Genomic DNA, 17,688 nt, shown 5'->3' on the forward strand with positions numbered 1-17,688 from the left:
GGAAAATCTCCCCACAAAAAGCTTCTTCATACTGTTCCAACCCCGCTGATAATTTCCTTTGGATAATTCTCGTGGAACATCTCCACATGTAAAATTGAGTCGACAGAGAGAAAGTTAAACAAATGTAAAGAATCTTTCAAAACATACCTCTTGACAGAAAACTATCCCTGTGAAAAATACCCCCCTCCAAAAATGTCTGTATGCTTCCTAATAAAGAAAAACTATGCGTAAACAAGTGTGCAAATTTCATAAAATATACCCCTCTTCCTAGGGGCTGTGAGGGGTCATGTTATCCTCAAAGGCGTAGCTATTGGACCTTTCAACTATGCTCAACAAAGCGGCTATCCTACAGTTTTGATAGAACAACTTTTGGGTGGGGTAGGGCCATAGGAGCAGGGCCTGTGGACCATCTAGCTTTTTGGTCACTCTAGAAGAACACTAGAAATTTTGTTTATTGAGCCCTCTCCTGGTATTCTAGCATCATTTGTTCAATTCGATCACCCCTGGTAAAAATACAAATAAACACGCATCCGTGATCTTTCTTCTGGTAAAAAATACAAATGTCTCATTTTTGCCAATGACAGCTTGAAACCTCTACAGTAGGAATTTGTAAAACGCTAGTAATAATAAGTTCATAGCTTGTAGCCCTTCGCCTGAGGACTCTGGGGGGTAAAGTCGTCTTGAAAGGGGTAGCTATTAGATCTTTTGATTATGCTGAACAACATAGCTACTTTAAAATTTTGATCAGGTGATCTTAGGGAAAATGGGGCACGGGAGGGGGTTAGCTGTCTTCGAATGTTTTTGATCACTTGAACGGGGTACTAGAACTTAATCATATGAGCCCTGTCCCGATCCTCTAGTATACTAGTTTGACACAATCACTCCTGAAAAAAAAAACTTGCATTCGTGATCTTTTTCTCGCTAAAAATACAAAATTCGATATTTTTGTATAGAGGATCATGAAACCTCGACAGTACGGTTCTCTGATATGCTGAATCTGGTGATGTGATTTTCGTGGATATCGCTTGATGTTTTGGGTGTATTTCTCCTCCTTTTTGAAATTTGGGGAAATTATCTCAGGCACGTAACTTCTAGCAGGTAATGTTAAATTTCATGAGTTTTATATATTTTGAATAAGCATCAAAATAGAAACAGTAACTAATTAGTTAAATTAACTTTCTTTTTTTCACTCTGCCTTAATATCTGTTCGTTTTAAGTTTTAATGTCGCTCCTTACTTTCATTTCAAAAAACTTGTTTTTTTTATTTAATCTACTCTCAGATACGGCTGTTTTGCAGGGAAACAACAGTGACCAAACAATTTACGTTTTGTTAAAATCATTCGAAATTATTGGCAAGTGTTGCGGTATGTTTACATCGTAACGACATTTATTGTTATTTGTCAATGAGTATTATTTTTAGATAGGAGGATTAAGAACACTTAAACCTAAGGATAAAAAAAAAGATGTTTACTAAGAAGCAATTGCTAAAAGGTAGTTAAGGACGAGTACCATTATATGTAATTAATATTTCAGTTTACGGTATATACGCACTTTATTATTTCCCTTGGTAATACTAGATGGCAATGGTTTATTTTTATTTGCTAGAAACGATGACGATTTGCAAATCCGTTTCCAAGCTTTGTAAATCCTGCAAGTTGTAGAAATTTTCATACAAATAGATCATAGTCAATGTAAATAGTCACTGCAGTAAAAAGGGTAAATGGGAGAGAAGGCCTTATAGAGTCTAGGTTATACAGAAAATTTTTCTTTTTTCAAATTGGCATTAGGCAGCTTGTGAGGTGGTTTGGGGGAGACATTTGCCCTGGCCGCAGGAATTTTAGGGGTACAAAATTTACAATAAATAAATAAACGGTTATGATCGTTTTGTAATTTTGAGATTTTATTTTCATCAAAATGAAGTACTTGATTTTCATTCAAAACGGTATCGGAGATTTTTCGAGGAAATTTTCCTCACGAAAAGCATCTTCATACAATTTCAACCCCGCTGATAACTTATACGGAACAAATCCCTCAAAACATCTTTCAAACAGCTCGTGGTAACGAACTGTAGTAAGGAGCGACCCGGCTCAATAGTAACCAAAACTCTAAAAAATGGAATTTTGATACCAATAGCTACATAAAAAAAATCGCATTTTAATGCTGATTTCAAATATATAACTTTCATCGAGATTAATCTGACCTATCAAAAGTTACGTGCCTCAGAAAATTTGCCTCATTTTAGAAAATAGGGGAAAACACCCACTAAAAGTCATACTATCTTAACGAAAATCACACCATCAGATTCAGCGTATCAGAGAAACTTATTGTAGCAATTTCAAGCTCCTATCTACAAAAATGTGGAATTTCGCATTTTTTGCCAGAAGACAAATCACGGATGCTTGTTTTTTTTTGTTTTTTTTTTTTTTTCAGGGGTGATCGTATCGACCCAGTCGTCCTAGAATGTCGCGGGAGGGCTCATTCTAACGGAAATTAAAAGTTCTAGTGCCCTTTTAAGTGACCAAAAAATGGGAGGGCACCTAGGCCCCCTCCCGCGCTCATTTTTTCCCAAAAGTCACCGGATCAAAATTCTGAGATAGCCATTTTATTCACCATGGTCAAAAAACCTAATAACTATGTCTTTGGGGACGACTTACTACCCCGCAGTCTCCCTGGGAGGGGTTGCAAGTTACAAACTTTGACCTGTGTTTACATATAGTAATGTATGGACGTTTTCAGGGGGATTTTTTTGGTTTGGGAGGGAGAGTTGATGTGGGTGGGGGATTACGCGGAAGGATCTTTCCATGGAAAAACTTCTCATGGGGGAAGAGACTTTCAATGAAGGGGGCGCAGGATTTTTTTGCATTATTTAAAAAAAAAACAAGGAAAAAATAAAATAACAAATAAAATATGAGAAGTTTTATTTCTACTGAAAGTGAGGAACAGCATTAAAACTTAAAACGAGGAGAAATTATTGCGCATATGAGGGGTTTACCTCCTCGTAATACCTCGCTCTTTACGCGAAAGTATTTTTAGTAATTTCAGCTATTTATTCTACGGCCTTTGTGATTCAAGGGTCATTCTTAAGGAATTGGGACAGAATTTAAGCTTTAGTGTAAAGAGCGAAGTATCGACGAGGGGTGAACTCCCTCATATACGCAATAAAAATATACGAACATAGAAGTTCGTTACGCAAGTTAATTCGTAAATTACGAATATTTTTTACTTATGAAAATGTTCGTAAAACAATTAAAAGTTCTAGTTGCCTTTTTAAGTAATCAAAAAATTAGAGGGCAGCTAGGCTTCCTCCCTCTCTCCTTTTTTTCTCAAAATCTTCCGGTTAAAACTATGAGAAAGCCATTTAGCCAAAAAGAAAATTAATATGCAAATTTCGTTTTAATTATTTATGTGCGGAGAGCCAAGATCAAAACATGCATGAATTAAAAAACGTCCAGAAATTAAATAAAAAAACAAGTTTTTTTAAATGAAAGTAAGGAGCGACATTAAAACTTAAAACGAATAGAAATTACTCCGTATATGAAAGGGGCTTTTCTTCCTCAACGCCCCGCTCTTTACGCTAAAGTTTTTTCCTTTTTAAAAAAGTAGAGCTAAGAGAAAGTCAAACTTTAGCGTAGAGAGGGAGGCGTTGAGGAAGAAAAGCCCCTTTCATATACGGAGTAATTTCTGTTCGTTTTAAGTTTTAATGTCGCTCCTTACTTTCATTTAAAAAAAAAACTTGTTTTTTTTTATTTAATACGTGTAAAATTGAGTCGCCAGAGAGAAACTGAAACAAATGTAAAGAATCATGTATAGGAATTCTGGCAAATCCTCAAAGTGTAAAGTTTCCTCTGGAAAATTCTTTCCTAAAACTCCCCTCTCCACATAAACTATCCCTGTGAAAAATAACCCCTACCTTAAGTGTATGTATGCTTCCCAGTGACAAATACTATACATAAACAATGGGTAAGTTTCGCAAAATACACACCTCTTCCTAGGGGATGTGAGAGGTGATGTTATCCTCAAAGGCGTAGCTATTGGACCTTTCAACTATACTCAACTAATTGGCTATCCCAAATTTTTTTTTTCTTTTGCAATTGACAGCTTGAAACCTCTACAGTAGGGTTATGTGAAATGCTGAAACTGATGGCGTGGTTTTCATTGACTTTTTTGAGTTTGGGGCGGTGGGGGGATATACCCCCTTTTTGGAAATTAGGCAAATTTTCCCAGGCTTGTAGTTTTTTTAAGGGTAACGTTAAAATTAACGAATATTATATATTCGGAATTAGTATAACAAGCGGACTCTTTTGATACATGTATTGATAATTAAACTGTTTTTTAGGGGTGAGGTAACTATTTAACCCTGTCGCTCCTTATGTACAGCTTGCTGCTACCAACTGTTTACCGTATTTTTCAGGGGAATCTTTTGCCTGATTTATGATTTTCGTCCGTTAAGTTTTACCAATAGAAGTTTTAACTAAACAACGATAGTGTTAATTTAACAGCTGTTAATGAAGGGGTTCTAAAAGGGTTTGTCTATGTTTTTAGGTTATTTTAGCTAGCTTCCAAGTCCCCCTCACTTACTGTGAAGTGAGTATTATCTGCTCAGCCGACAGGAGTATCATGGAGGGGCTACCTCCACTCATGTGGCCTGGTTTTGCTAAAATTACCTTTTTATGGGCCAAAAAAGAATTGAGAAAAATGTTCTTTTTCTCTATATATCCAAAGTTAGGCAAAAAGAACATTTTTTAAGAACAAAGAGCATATTAACAAAAATTAACTTAAAAAGAATTCAAAACTAGCCTATGGAATAATTAATTTTGATAGTCAGAAAACGAGAATTTTCTAAACTGCAATCCTATAAATTTCTTTGAAGTTGAAAAGAATTTTGTCTTTTATAAGCATATCAGCATCTAAAGCAGAAAATTCCAGAAAAAGACCTATTGTTCCAAAAAGATAGTATTTGGTCCAATGGGTGGGAAGTCAGACTGTCGGAACATACATGGTTCATCTAAACTCCTCTCCAAATTAGAATCATTGCCAAGCTGTTCTAAAATGGTAGTATTTGGTCCAAGGAGTGGGAAGTCAGACTGTCGGAACATACATGGTTCATCTAAACTACTCTCCAAATTAGAATCATTGCCAAGTTGTTCCAAAATGGTAGTATTTAGTCCAAGGGGTGGGAAGTCAGACTGTCGGAACATACATGGTTCATCTAAACTCCTCTCCTAATAAGAATCATTGCCAAGTTGTTCCAAAATGGTAGTATTTGGTCCAAGGGGTGGGAAGTCAGACTGTCGGAACATACATGGTTCATCTAAACTGCTCTCCAAATTAGAATCATTGCCAAGCTGTTCCAAAATCGTAGTATTCGGTCCAAGGGGCGGGAAGTCAGACTGTCGGAACATACATGGTTCATCTAAGCTCCTCTCCAAATTAGAATCATTGCCAAGTTGTTCCAAAATCGTAGTATTTGGTCCAAGGGGTGGGAAGTCAGACTATCGGAACATACATGGTTCATCTAAGCTCCTCTCCAAATTAGAATCATTGCCAAGCTGTTCTAAAATGGTAGTATTTGGTCCAAGGGGTGGGAAGTCAGACTGTCGGAACATACATGGTTCATCTAAACTCCTCTCCAAATTAGAATCATTGCCAAGTTGTTCGAAAAAGGTAGTATTTGGTCCAAGGGGCGGGAAGTCAGACTGTCGGAACATACATGGTTCATCTAAACTACTCTCCAAATTAGAATCATTGCCAAGTTGTTCCAAAATGGTAGTATTTAGTCCAAGGGGTGGGAAGTCAGACTGTCGGAACATACATGGTTCATCTAAACTCCTCTCCTAATAAGAATCATTGCCAAGTTGTTCCAAAATGGTAGTATTTGGTCCAAGGGGTGGGAAGTCAGACTGTCGGAACATACATGGTTCATCTAAACTGCTCTCCAAATTAGAATCATTGCCAAGCTGTTCCAAAATCGTAGTATTTGGTCCAAGGGGCGGGAAGTCAGACTGTCGGAACATACATGGTTCATCTAAGCTCCTCTCCAAATTAGAATCATTGCCAAGCTGTTCTAAAATGGTAGTATTAGGTCCAAGGGGTGGGAAGTCAGACTGTCGGAACATACATGGTTCATCTAAACTCCTCTCCAAATTAGAATCATTGCCAAGTTGTTCGAAAAAGGTAGTATTTGGTCCAAGGGGTGGGAAGTCAGACTGTCGGAACATACATGGTTCATCTTAACTCCTCTCCAAATTAGAATCATTGCCAAGCTGTTCCAAAATCGTAGTATTTGGTCCAAGGGGTGGGAAGTCAGACTGTCGGAACATACATGGTTCATCTAAACTCCTCTCCAAATTAGAATCATTGCCAAGCTGTTCCAAAATCGTAGTATTTGGTCCAAGGGGTGGGAAGTCAGACTGTCGGAACATACATGGTTCATCTAAACTCCTCTCCAAATTAGAATCATTGCCAAGCTGTTCCAAAATCGTAGTATTTGGTCCAAGGGGTGGGAAGTCAGACTGTCGGAACATACATGGTTCATCTAAACTCCTCTCCAAATTAGAATCATTGCCAAGCTGTTCTAAAATGGTAGTATTTGGTCCAAGGAGTGGGAAGTCAGACTGTCGGAACATACATGGTTCATCTAAACTACTCTCCAAATTAGAATCATTGCCAAGTTGTTCCAAAATGGTAGTATTTGGTCCAAGGAGTGGGAAGTCAGACTGTCGGAACATACATGGTTCATCTAAACTCCTCTCCAAATTAGAATCATTGCCAAGCTGTTCTAAAATGGTAGTATTTGGTCCAAGGGGTGGGAAGTCAGACTGTCGGAACATACATGGTTCATCTAAACTCCTCTCCAAATTAGAATCATTGCCAAGCTGTTCCAAAATCGTAGTATTTGGTCCAAGGGGTGGGAAGTCAGACTGTCGGAACATACATGGTTCATCTAAACTCCTCTCCAAATTAGAATCATTGCCAAGCTGTTCTAAAATGGTAGTATTTGGTCCAAGGAGTGGGAAGTCAGACTGTCGGAACATACATGGTTCATCTAAACTACTCTCCAAATTAGAATCATTGCCAAGTTGTTCCAAAATGGTAGTATTTGGTCCAAGGGGTGGGAAGTCAGACTGTCGGAACATACATGGTTCATCTAAACTCCTCTCCAAATTAGAATCATTGCCAAGCTGTTCTAAAATGGTAGTATTTGGTCCAAGGGGTGGGAAGTCAGACTGTCGGAACATACATGGTTCATCTAAACTCCTCTCCAAATTAGAATCATTGCCAAGTTGTTCGAAAAAGGTAGTATTTGGTCCAAGGGGTGGGAAGTCAGACTGTCGGAACATACATGGTTCATCTAAACTCCTCTCCAAATTAGAATCATTGCCAAGCTGTTCCAAAATCGTAGTATTTTGTCCAAGGGGTGGGAAGTCAGACTGTCGGAACATACATGGTTCATCTAAACTCCTCTCCAAATTAGAATCATTGCCAAGCTGTTCCAAAATCGTAGTATTTGGTCCAAGGGGTGGGAAGTCAGACTGTCGGAACATACATGGTTCATCTAAACTCCTCTCCAAATTAGAATCATTGCCAAGCTGTTCCAAAATCGTAGTATTTGGTCCAAGGGGTGGGAAGTCAGACTGTCGGAACATACATGGTTCATCTAAACTCCTCTCCAAATTAGAATCATTGCCAAGCTGTTCTAAAATGGTAGTATTTGGTCCAAGGAGTGGGAAGTCAGACTGTCGGAACATACATGGTTCATCTAAACTACTCTCCAAATTAGAATCATTGCCAAGTTGTTCCAAAATGGTAGTATTTAGTCCAAGGGGTGGGAAGTCAGACTGTCGGAACATACATGGTTCATCTAAACTCCTCTCCTAATAAGAATCATTGCCAAGTTGTTCCAAAATGGTAGTATTTGGTCCAAGGGGTGGGAAGTCAGACTGTCGGAACATACATGGTTCATCTAAGCTCCTCTCCAAATTAGAAGCATTGCCAAGCTGTTCTAAAATGGTAGTATTTGGTCCAAGGGGTGGGAAGTCAGACTGTCGGAACATACATAGTTCATCTAAACTACTCTCCAAATTAGAATCATTGCCAAGTTGTTCCAAAATGGTAGTATTTAGTCCAAGGGGTGGGAAGTCAGACTGTCGGAACATACATGGTTCATCTAAACTCCTCTCCTAATAAGAATCATTGCCAAGTTGTTCCAAAATGGTAGTATTTGGTCCAAGGGGTGGGAAGTCAGACTGTCGGAACATACATGGTTCATCTAAGCTCCTCTCCAAATTAGAATCATTGCCAAGCTGTTCCAAAATCGTAGTATTTGGTCCAAGGGGTGGGAAGTCAGACTGTCGGAACATAGATGGTTCATCTAAACTCCTCTCCAAATTAGAATCATTGCCAAGTTGTTCGAAAAAGGTAGTATTTGGTCCAAGGGGCGGGAAGTCAGACTGTCGGAACATACATAGTTCATCTAAACTCCTCTCCAAATTAGAATCATTGCCAAGTTGTTCCAAAATGGTAGTATTTAGTCCAAGGGGTGGGAAGTCAGATTGTCGGAACATACATGGTTCATCTAAACTCCTCTCCTAATAAGAATCATTGCCAAGTTGTTCGAAAAAGGTAGTATTTGGTCCAAGGGATGGGAAGTCAGACTGTCGGAACATACATAGTTCATCTAAACTACTCTCCAAATTAGAATCATTGCCAAGTTGTTCCAAAATGGTAGTATTTAGTCCAAGGGGTGGGAAGTCAGACTGTCGGAACATACATGGTTCATCTAAACTCCTCTCCTAATAAGAATCATTGCCAAGTTGTTCCAAAATGGTAGTATTTGGTCCAAGGGGTGGGAAGTCAGACTGTCGGAACATACATGGTTCATCTAAGCTCCTCTCCAAATTAGAATCATTGCCAAGCTGTTCTAAAATGGTAGTATTTGGTCCAAGGGGTGGGAAGTCAGACTGTCGGAACATACATGGTTCATCTAAACTCCTCTCCAAATTAGAATCATTGCCAAGTTGTTCCAAAATGGTAGTATTTGGTCCAAGGGGTAGGAAGTCAGACTGTCGGAACATACATGGTTCATCTAAACTGCTCTCCAAATTAGAATCATTGCCAAGTTGTTCCAAAATGGTAGTATTTGGTCCAAGGGGTGGGAAGTCAGACTGTCGGAACATACATGGTTCATCTAAGCTCCTCTCCAAATTAGAATCATTGCCAAGCTGTTCTAAAATGGTAGTATTTGGTCCAAGGAGTGGGAAGTCAGACTGTCGGAACATACATGGTTCATTTAAACTCCTCTCCAAATTAGAATCATTGCCAAGCTGTTCCAAAATCGTAGTATTTGGTCCAAGGGGTGGGAAGTCAGACTGTCGGAACATACATGGTTCATCTAAACTCCTCTCCAAATTAGAATCATTGCCAAGTTGTTCCAAAATGGTAGTATTTGGTCCAAGGGGTGGGAAGTCAGACTGTCGGAACATACATGGTTCATCTAAACTGCTCTCCAAATTAGAATCATTGCCAAGCTGTTCCAAAATGGCAGTATTTGGTCCAAGGGGTGGGAAGTCAGACTGTCGGAACATACATGGTTCATCTAAACTCCTCTCCAAATTAGAATCATTGCCAAGTTGTTCCAAAATGGTAGTATTTGGTCCAAGGGGTGGGAAGTCAGACTGTCGGAACATACATGGTTCATCTAAACTCCTCTCCAAATTAGAATCATTGCCAAGCTGTTCCAAAATGGTAGCATTTGGTCCAAGGGGTGGGAAGTCAGACTGTCGGAACATACATGGTTCATCTAAACTCCTCTCCAAATTAGAATCATTGCCAAGTTGTTCCAAAATGGTAGTATTTGGTCCAAGGGGTGGGAAGTCAGACTGTCGGAACATACATGGTTCATCTAAACTGCTCTCCAAATTAGAATCATTGCCAAGTTGTTCGAAAAAGGTAGTATTTGGTCCAAGGGGTGGGAAGTCAGACTGTCGGAACATACATGGTTCATCTAAACTCCTCTCCAAATTAGAATCATTGCCGAGTTGTTCCAAAATGGTAGTATTTGGTCCAAGGGGTGGGAAGTCAGACTGTCGGAACATACATGGTTCATCTAAACTCCTCTCCAAATTAGAATCATTGCCAAGTTGTTCGAAAAAGGTAGTATTTGGTCCAAGGGGTGGGAAGTCAGACTGTCGGAACATACATGGTTCATCTAAACTCCTCTCCAAATTAGAATCATTGCCAAGTTGTTCCAAAATGGTAGTATTTGGTCCAAGGGGTGGGAATACAGACTGTCGGAACATACATGGTTCATCTAAACTCCTCTCCAAATTAGAATCATTGCCAAGTTGTTCCAAAATGGTAGTATTTGGTCCAAGGGGTGGGAAGTCAGACTGTCGGAACATACATGTTCTAAACTCCTCTCCAAATTAGAATCATTGCCAAGTTGTTCGAAAAAGGTAGTATTTGGTCCAAGGGATGGGAAGTCAGACTGTCGGAACATACATAGTTCATTTAAACTACTCTCCAAATTAGAATCATTGCCAAGTTGTTCCAAAATGGTAGTATTTAGTCCAAGGGGTGGGAAGTCAGACTGTCGGAACATACATGGTTCATCTAAACTCCTCTCCTAATAAGAATCATTGCCAAGTTGTTCCAAAATGGTAGTATTTGGTCCAAGGGGTGGGAAGTCAGACTGTCGGAACATACATGGTTCATCTAAGCTCCTCTCCAAATTAGAATCATTGCCAAGCTGTTCTAAAATGGTAGTATTTGGTCCAAGGGGTGGGAAGTCAGACTGTCGGAACATACATGGTTCATCTAAACTCCTCTCCAAATTAGAATCATTGCCAAGTTGTTCGAAAAAGGTAGTATTTGGTCCAAGGGGCGGGAAGTCAGACTGTCGGAACATACATAGTTCATCTAAACTCCTCTCCAAATTAGAATCATTGCCAAGTTGTTCCAAAATGGTAGTATTTAGTCCAAGGGGTGGGAAGTCAGACTGTCGGAACATACATGGTTCATCTAAACTCCTCTCCAAATAAGAATCATTGCCAAGTTGTTCCAAAATGGTAGTATTTGGTCCAAGGGGTGGGAAGTCAGACTGTCGGAACATACATGGTTCATCTAAACTCCTCTCCAAATTAGAATCATTGCCAAGTTGTTCCAAAATGGTAGTATTTGGTCCAAGGGGTGGGAAGTCAGACTGTCGGAACATACATGGTTCATCTAAGCTCCTCTCCAAATTAGAATCATTGCCAAGCTGTTCTAAAATGGTAGTATTTGGTCCAAGGAGTGGGAAGTCAGACTGTCGGAACATACATGGTTCATCTAAACTCCTCTCCAAATTAGAATCATTGCCAAGTTGTTCGAAAAAAGTAGTATTTGGTCCAAGGGGTGGGAAGTCAGACTGTCGGAACATACATAGTTCATCTAAACTCCTCTCCAAATTAGAATCATTGCCAAGTTGTTCCAAAATGGTAGTATTTAGTCCAAGGGGTGGGAAGTCAGACTGTCGGAACATACATGGTTCATCTAAACTCCTCTCCAAATAAGAATCATTGCCAAGTTGTTCCAAAATGGTAGTATTTGGTCCAAGGGGTGGGAAGTCAGACTGTCGGAACATACATGGTTCATCTAAACTCCTCTCCAAATTAGAATCATTGCCAAGTTGTTCCAAAATGGTAGTATTTGGTCCAAGGGGTGGGAAGTCAGACTGTCGGAACATACATGGTTCATCTAAGCTCCTCTCCAAATTAGAATCATTGCCAAGCTGTTCTAAAATGTTAGTATTTGGTCCAAGGAGTGGGAAGTCAGACTGTCGGAGCATACATGGTTCATCTAAACTCCTCTCCAAATTAGAATCATTGCCAAGTTGTTCCAAAATGGTAGTATTTGGTCCAAGGGGTGGGAAGTCAGACTGTCGGAACATACATGGTTCATCTAAACTGCTCTCCAAATTAGAATCATTGCCAAGCTGTTCCAAAATCGTAGTATTTGGTCCAAGGGGCGGGAAGTCAGACTGTCGGAACATACATGGTTCATCTAAGCTCCTCTCCAAATTAGAATCATTGCCAAGCTGTTCTAAAATGGTAGTATTAGGTCCAAGGGGTGGGAAGTCAGACTGTCGGAACATACATGGTTCATCTAAACTCCTCTCCAAATTAGAATCATTGCCAAGTTGTTCGAAAAAGGTAGTATTTGGTCCAAGGGGTGGGAAGTCAGACTGTCGGAACATACATGGTTCATCTTAACTCCTCTCCAAATTAGAATCATTGCCAAGCTGTTCCAAAATCGTAGTATTTGGTCCAAGGGGTGGGAAGTCAGACTGTCGGAACATACATGGTTCATCTAAACTCCTCTCCAAATTAGAATCATTGCCAAGCTGTTCCAAAATCGTAGTATTTGGTCCAAGGGGTGGGAAGTCAGACTGTCGGAACATACATGGTTCATCTAAACTCCTCTCCAAATTAGAATCATTGCCAAGCTGTTCCAAAATCGTAGTATTTGGTCCAAGGGGTGGGAAGTCAGACTGTCGGAACATACATGGTTCATCTAAACTCCTCTCCAAATTAGAATCATTGCCAAGCTGTTCTAAAATGGTAGTATTTGGTCCAAGGAGTGGGAAGTCAGACTGTCGGAACATACATGGTTCATCTAAACTACTCTCCAAATTAGAATCATTGCCAAGTTGTTCCAAAATGGTAGTATTTGGTCCAAGGAGTGGGAAGTCAGACTGTCGGAACATACATGGTTCATCTAAACTCCTCTCCAAATTAGAATCATTGCCAAGCTGTTCTAAAATGGTAGTATTTGGTCCAAGGGGTGGGAAGTCAGACTGTCGGAACATACATGGTTCATCTAAACTCCTCTCCAAATTAGAATCATTGCCAAGCTGTTCCAAAATCGTAGTATTTGGTCCAAGGGGTGGGAAGTCAGACTGTCGGAACATACATGGTTCATCTAAACTCCTCTCCAAATTAGAATCATTGCCAAGCTGTTCTAAAATGGTAGTATTTGGTCCAAGGAGTGGGAAGTCAGACTGTCGGAACATACATGGTTCATCTAAACTACTCTCCAAATTAGAATCATTGCCAAGTTGTTCCAAAATGGTAGTATTTGGTCCAAGGGGTGGGAAGTCAGACTGTCGGAACATACATGGTTCATCTAAACTCCTCTCCAAATTAGAATCATTGCCAAGCTGTTCTAAAATGGTAGTATTTGGTCCAAGGGGTGGGAAGTCAGACTGTCGGAACATACATGGTTCATCTAAACTCCTCTCCAAATTAGAATCATTGCCAAGTTGTTCGAAAAAGGTAGTATTTGGTCCAAGGGGTGGGAAGTCAGACTGTCGGAACATACATGGTTCATCTAAACTCCTCTCCAAATTAGAATCATTGCCAAGCTGTTCCAAAATCGTAGTATTTTGTCCAAGGGGTGGGAAGTCAGACTGTCGGAACATACATGGTTCATCTAAACTCCTCTCCAAATTAGAATCATTGCCAAGCTGTTCCAAAATCGTAGTATTTGGTCCAAGGGGTGGGAAGTCAGACTGTCGGAACATACATGGTTCATCTAAACTCCTCTCCAAATTAGAATCATTGCCAAGCTGTTCCAAAATCGTAGTATTTGGTCCAAGGGGTGGGAAGTCAGACTGTCGGAACATACATGGTTCATCTAAACTCCTCTCCAAATTAGAATCATTGCCAAGCTGTTCTAAAATGGTAGTATTTGGTCCAAGGAGTGGGAAGTCAGACTGTCGGAACATACATGGTTCATCTAAACTACTCTCCAAATTAGAATCATTGCCAAGTTGTTCCAAAATGGTAGTATTTAGTCCAAGGGGTGGGAAGTCAGACTGTCGGAACATACATGGTTCATCTAAACTCCTCTCCTAATAAGAATCATTGCCAAGTTGTTCCAAAATGGTAGTATTTGGTCCAAGGGGTGGGAAGTCAGACTGTCGGAACATACATGGTTCATCTAAGCTCCTCTCCAAATTAGAAGCATTGCCAAGCTGTTCTAAAATGGTAGTATTTGGTCCAAGGGGTGGGAAGTCAGACTGTCGGAACATACATAGTTCATCTAAACTACTCTCCAAATTAGAATCATTGCCAAGTTGTTCCAAAATGGTAGTATTTAGTCCAAGGGGTGGGAAGTCAGACTGTCGGAACATACATGGTTCATCTAAACTCCTCTCCAAATAAGAATCATTGCCAAGTTGTTCCAAAATGGTAGTATTTGGTCCAAGGGGTGGGAAGTCAGACTGTCGGAACATACATGGTTCATCTAAGCTCCTCTCCAAATTAGAATCATTGCCAAGCTGTTCTAAAATGGTAGTATTTGGTCCAAGGGGTGGGAAGTCAGACTGTCGGAACATAGATGGTTCATCTAAACTCCTCTCCAAATTAGAATCATTGCCAAGTTGTTCGAAAAAGGTAGTATTTGGTCCAAGGGGCGGGAAGTCAGACTGTCGGAACATACATAGTTCATCTAAACTCCTCTCCAAATTAGAATCATTGCCAAGTTGTTCCAAAATGGTAGTATTTAGTCCAAGGGGTGGGAAGTCAGATTGTCGGAACATACATGGTTCATCTAAACTCCTCTCCTAATAAGAATCATTGCCAAGTTGTTCGAAAAAGGTAGTATTTGGTCCAAGGGATGGGAAGTCAGACTGTCGGAACATACATAGTTCATCTAAACTACTCTCCAAATTAGAATCATTGCCAAGTTGTTCCAAAATGGTAGTATTTAGTCCAAGGGGTGGGAAGTCAGACTGTCGGAACATACATGGTTCATCTAAACTCCTCTCCTAATAAGAATCATTGCCAAGTTGTTCCAAAATGGTAGTATTTGGTCCAAGGGGTGGGAAGTCAGACTGTCGGAACATACATGGTTCATCTAAGCTCCTCTCCAAATTAGAATCATTGCCAAGCTGTTCTAAAATGGTAGTATTTGGTCCAAGGGGTGGGAAGTCAGACTGTCGGAACATACATGGTTCATCTAAACTCCTCTCCAAATTAGAATCATTGCCAAGTTGTTCCAAAATGGTAGTATTTGGTCCAAGGGGTAGGAAGTCAGACTGTCGGAACATACATGGTTCATCTAAACTGCTCTCCAAATTAGAATCATTGCCAAGTTGTTCCAAAATGGTAGTATTTGGTCCAAGGGGTGGGAAGTCAGACTGTCGGAACATACATGGTTCATCTAAGCTCCTCTCCAAATTAGAATCATTGCCAAGCTGTTCTAAAATGGTAGTATTTGGTCCAAGGAGTGGGAAGTCAGACTGTCGGAACATACATGGTTCATTTAAACTCCTCTCCAAATTAGAATCATTGCCAAGCTGTTCCAAAATCGTAGTATTTGGTCCAAGGGGTGGGAAGTCAGACTGTCGGAACATACATGGTTCATCTAAACTCCTCTCCAAATTAGAATCATTGCCAAGTTGTTCCAAAATGGTAGTATTTGGTCCAAGGGGTGGGAAGTCAGACTGTCGGAACATACATGGTTCATCTAAACTGCTCTCCAAATTAGAATCATTGCCAAGCTGTTCCAAAATGGCAGTATTTGGTCCAAGGGGTGGGAAGTCAGACTGTCGGAACATACATGGTTCATCTAAACTCCTCTCCAAATTAGAATCATTGCCAAGTTGTTCCAAAATGGTAGTATTTGGTCCAAGGGGTGGGAAGTCAGACTGTCGGAACATACATGGTTCATCTAAACTCCTCTCCAAATTAGAATCATTGCCAAGCTGTTCCAAAATGGTAGCATTTGGTCCAAGGGGTGGGAAGTCAGACTGTCGGAACATACATGGTTCATCTAAACTCCTCTCCAAATTAGAATCATTGCCAAGTTGTTCCAAAATGGTAGTATTTGGTCCAAGGGGTGGGAAGTCAGACTGTCGGAACATACATGGTTCATCTAAACTGCTCTCCAAATTAGAATCATTGCCAAGTTGTTCGAAAAAGGTAGTATTTGGTCCAAGGGGTGGGAAGTCAGACTGTCGGAACATACATGGTTCATCTAAACTCCTCTCCAAATTAGAATCATTGCCGAGTTGTTCCAAAATGGTAGTATTTGGTCCAAGGGGTGGGAAGTCAGACTGTCGGAACATACATGGTTCATCTAAACTCCTCTCCAAATTAGAATCATTGCCAAGTTGTTCGAAAAAGGTAGTATTTGGTCCAAGGGGTGGGAAGTCAGACTGTCGGAACATACATGGTTCATCTAAACTCCTCTCCAAATTAGAATCATTGCCAAGTTGTTCCAAAATGGTAGTATTTGGTCCAAGGGGTGGGAATACAGACTGTCGGAACATACATGGTTCATCTAAACTCCTCTCCAAATTAGAATCATTGCCAAGTTGTTCCAAAATGGTAGTATTTGGTCCAAGGGGTGGGAAGTCAGACTGTCGGAACATACATGTTCTAAACTCCTCTCCAAATTAGAATCATTGCCAAGTTGTTCGAAAAAGGTAGTATTTGGTCCAAGGGATGGGAAGTCAGACTGTCGGAACATACATAGTTCATTTAAACTACTCTCCAAATTAGAATCATTGCCAAGTTGTTCCAAAATGGTAGTATTTAGTCCAAGGGGTGGGAAGTCAGACTGTCGGAACATACATGGTTCATCTAAACTCCTCTCCTAATAAGAATCATTGCCAAGTTGTTCCAAAATGGTAGTATTTGGTCCAAGGGGTGGGAAGTCAGACTGTCGGAACATACATGGTTCATCTAAGCTCCTCTCCAAATTAGAATCATTGCCAAGCTGTTCTAAAATGGTAGTATTTGGTCCAAGGGGTGGGAAGTCAGACTGTCGGAACATACATGGTTCATCTAAACTCCTCTCCAAATTAGAATCATTGCCAAGTTGTTCGAAAAAGGTAGTATTTGGTCCAAGGGGCGGGAAGTCAGACTGTCGGAACATACATAGTTCATCTAAACTCCTCTCCAAATTAGAATCATTGCCAAGTTGTTCCAAAATGGTAGTATTTAGTCCAAGGGGTGGGAAGTCAGACTGTCGGAACATACATGGTTCATCTAAACTCCTCTCCAAATAAGAATCATTGCCAAGTTGTTCCAAAATGGTAGTATTTGGTCCAAGGGGTGGGAAGTCAGACTGTCGGAACATACATGGTTCATCTAAACTCCTCTCCAAATTAGAATCATTGCCAAGTTGTTCCAAAATGGTAGTATTTGGTCCAAGGGGTGGGAAGTCAGACTGTCGGAACATACATGGTTCATCTAAGCTCCTCTCCAAATTAGAATCATTGCCAAGCTGTTCTAAAATGGTAGTATTTGGTCCAAGGAGTGGGAAGTCAGACTGTCGGAACATACATGGTTCATCTAAACTCCTCTCCAAATTAGAATCATTGCCAAGTTGTTCGAAAAAAGTAGTATTTGGTCCAAGGGGTGGGAAGTCAGACTGTCGGAACATACATAGTTCATCTAAACTCCTCTCCAAATTAGAATCATTGCCAAGTTGTTCCAAAATGGTAGTATTTAGTCCAAGGGGTGGGAAGTCAGACTGTCGGAACATACATGGTTCATCTAAACTCCTCTCCAAATAAGAATCATTGCCAAGTTGTTCCAAAATGGTAGTATTTGGTCCAAGGGGTGGGAAGTCAGACTGTCGGAACATACATGGTTCATCTAAACTCCTCTCCAAATTAGAATCATTGCCAAGTTGTTCCAA

General features: G+C 40.2%; 1 protein-coding gene across 6 annotated transcripts in view; it reads left to right on the top strand.

Moving 5' to 3' along the window:
* Positions 1-17,688, top strand: part of LOC136039967 (uncharacterized) — a 146,916-nt gene that overhangs the window by 69,332 nt on the left and 59,896 nt on the right. The window lies entirely within an intron of this gene.

This window comes from Artemia franciscana, chromosome 20, assembly GCF_032884065.1.
Source record: "Artemia franciscana chromosome 20, ASM3288406v1, whole genome shotgun sequence".
Classification (NCBI taxonomy): domain Eukaryota; kingdom Metazoa; phylum Arthropoda; class Branchiopoda; order Anostraca; family Artemiidae; genus Artemia; species Artemia franciscana.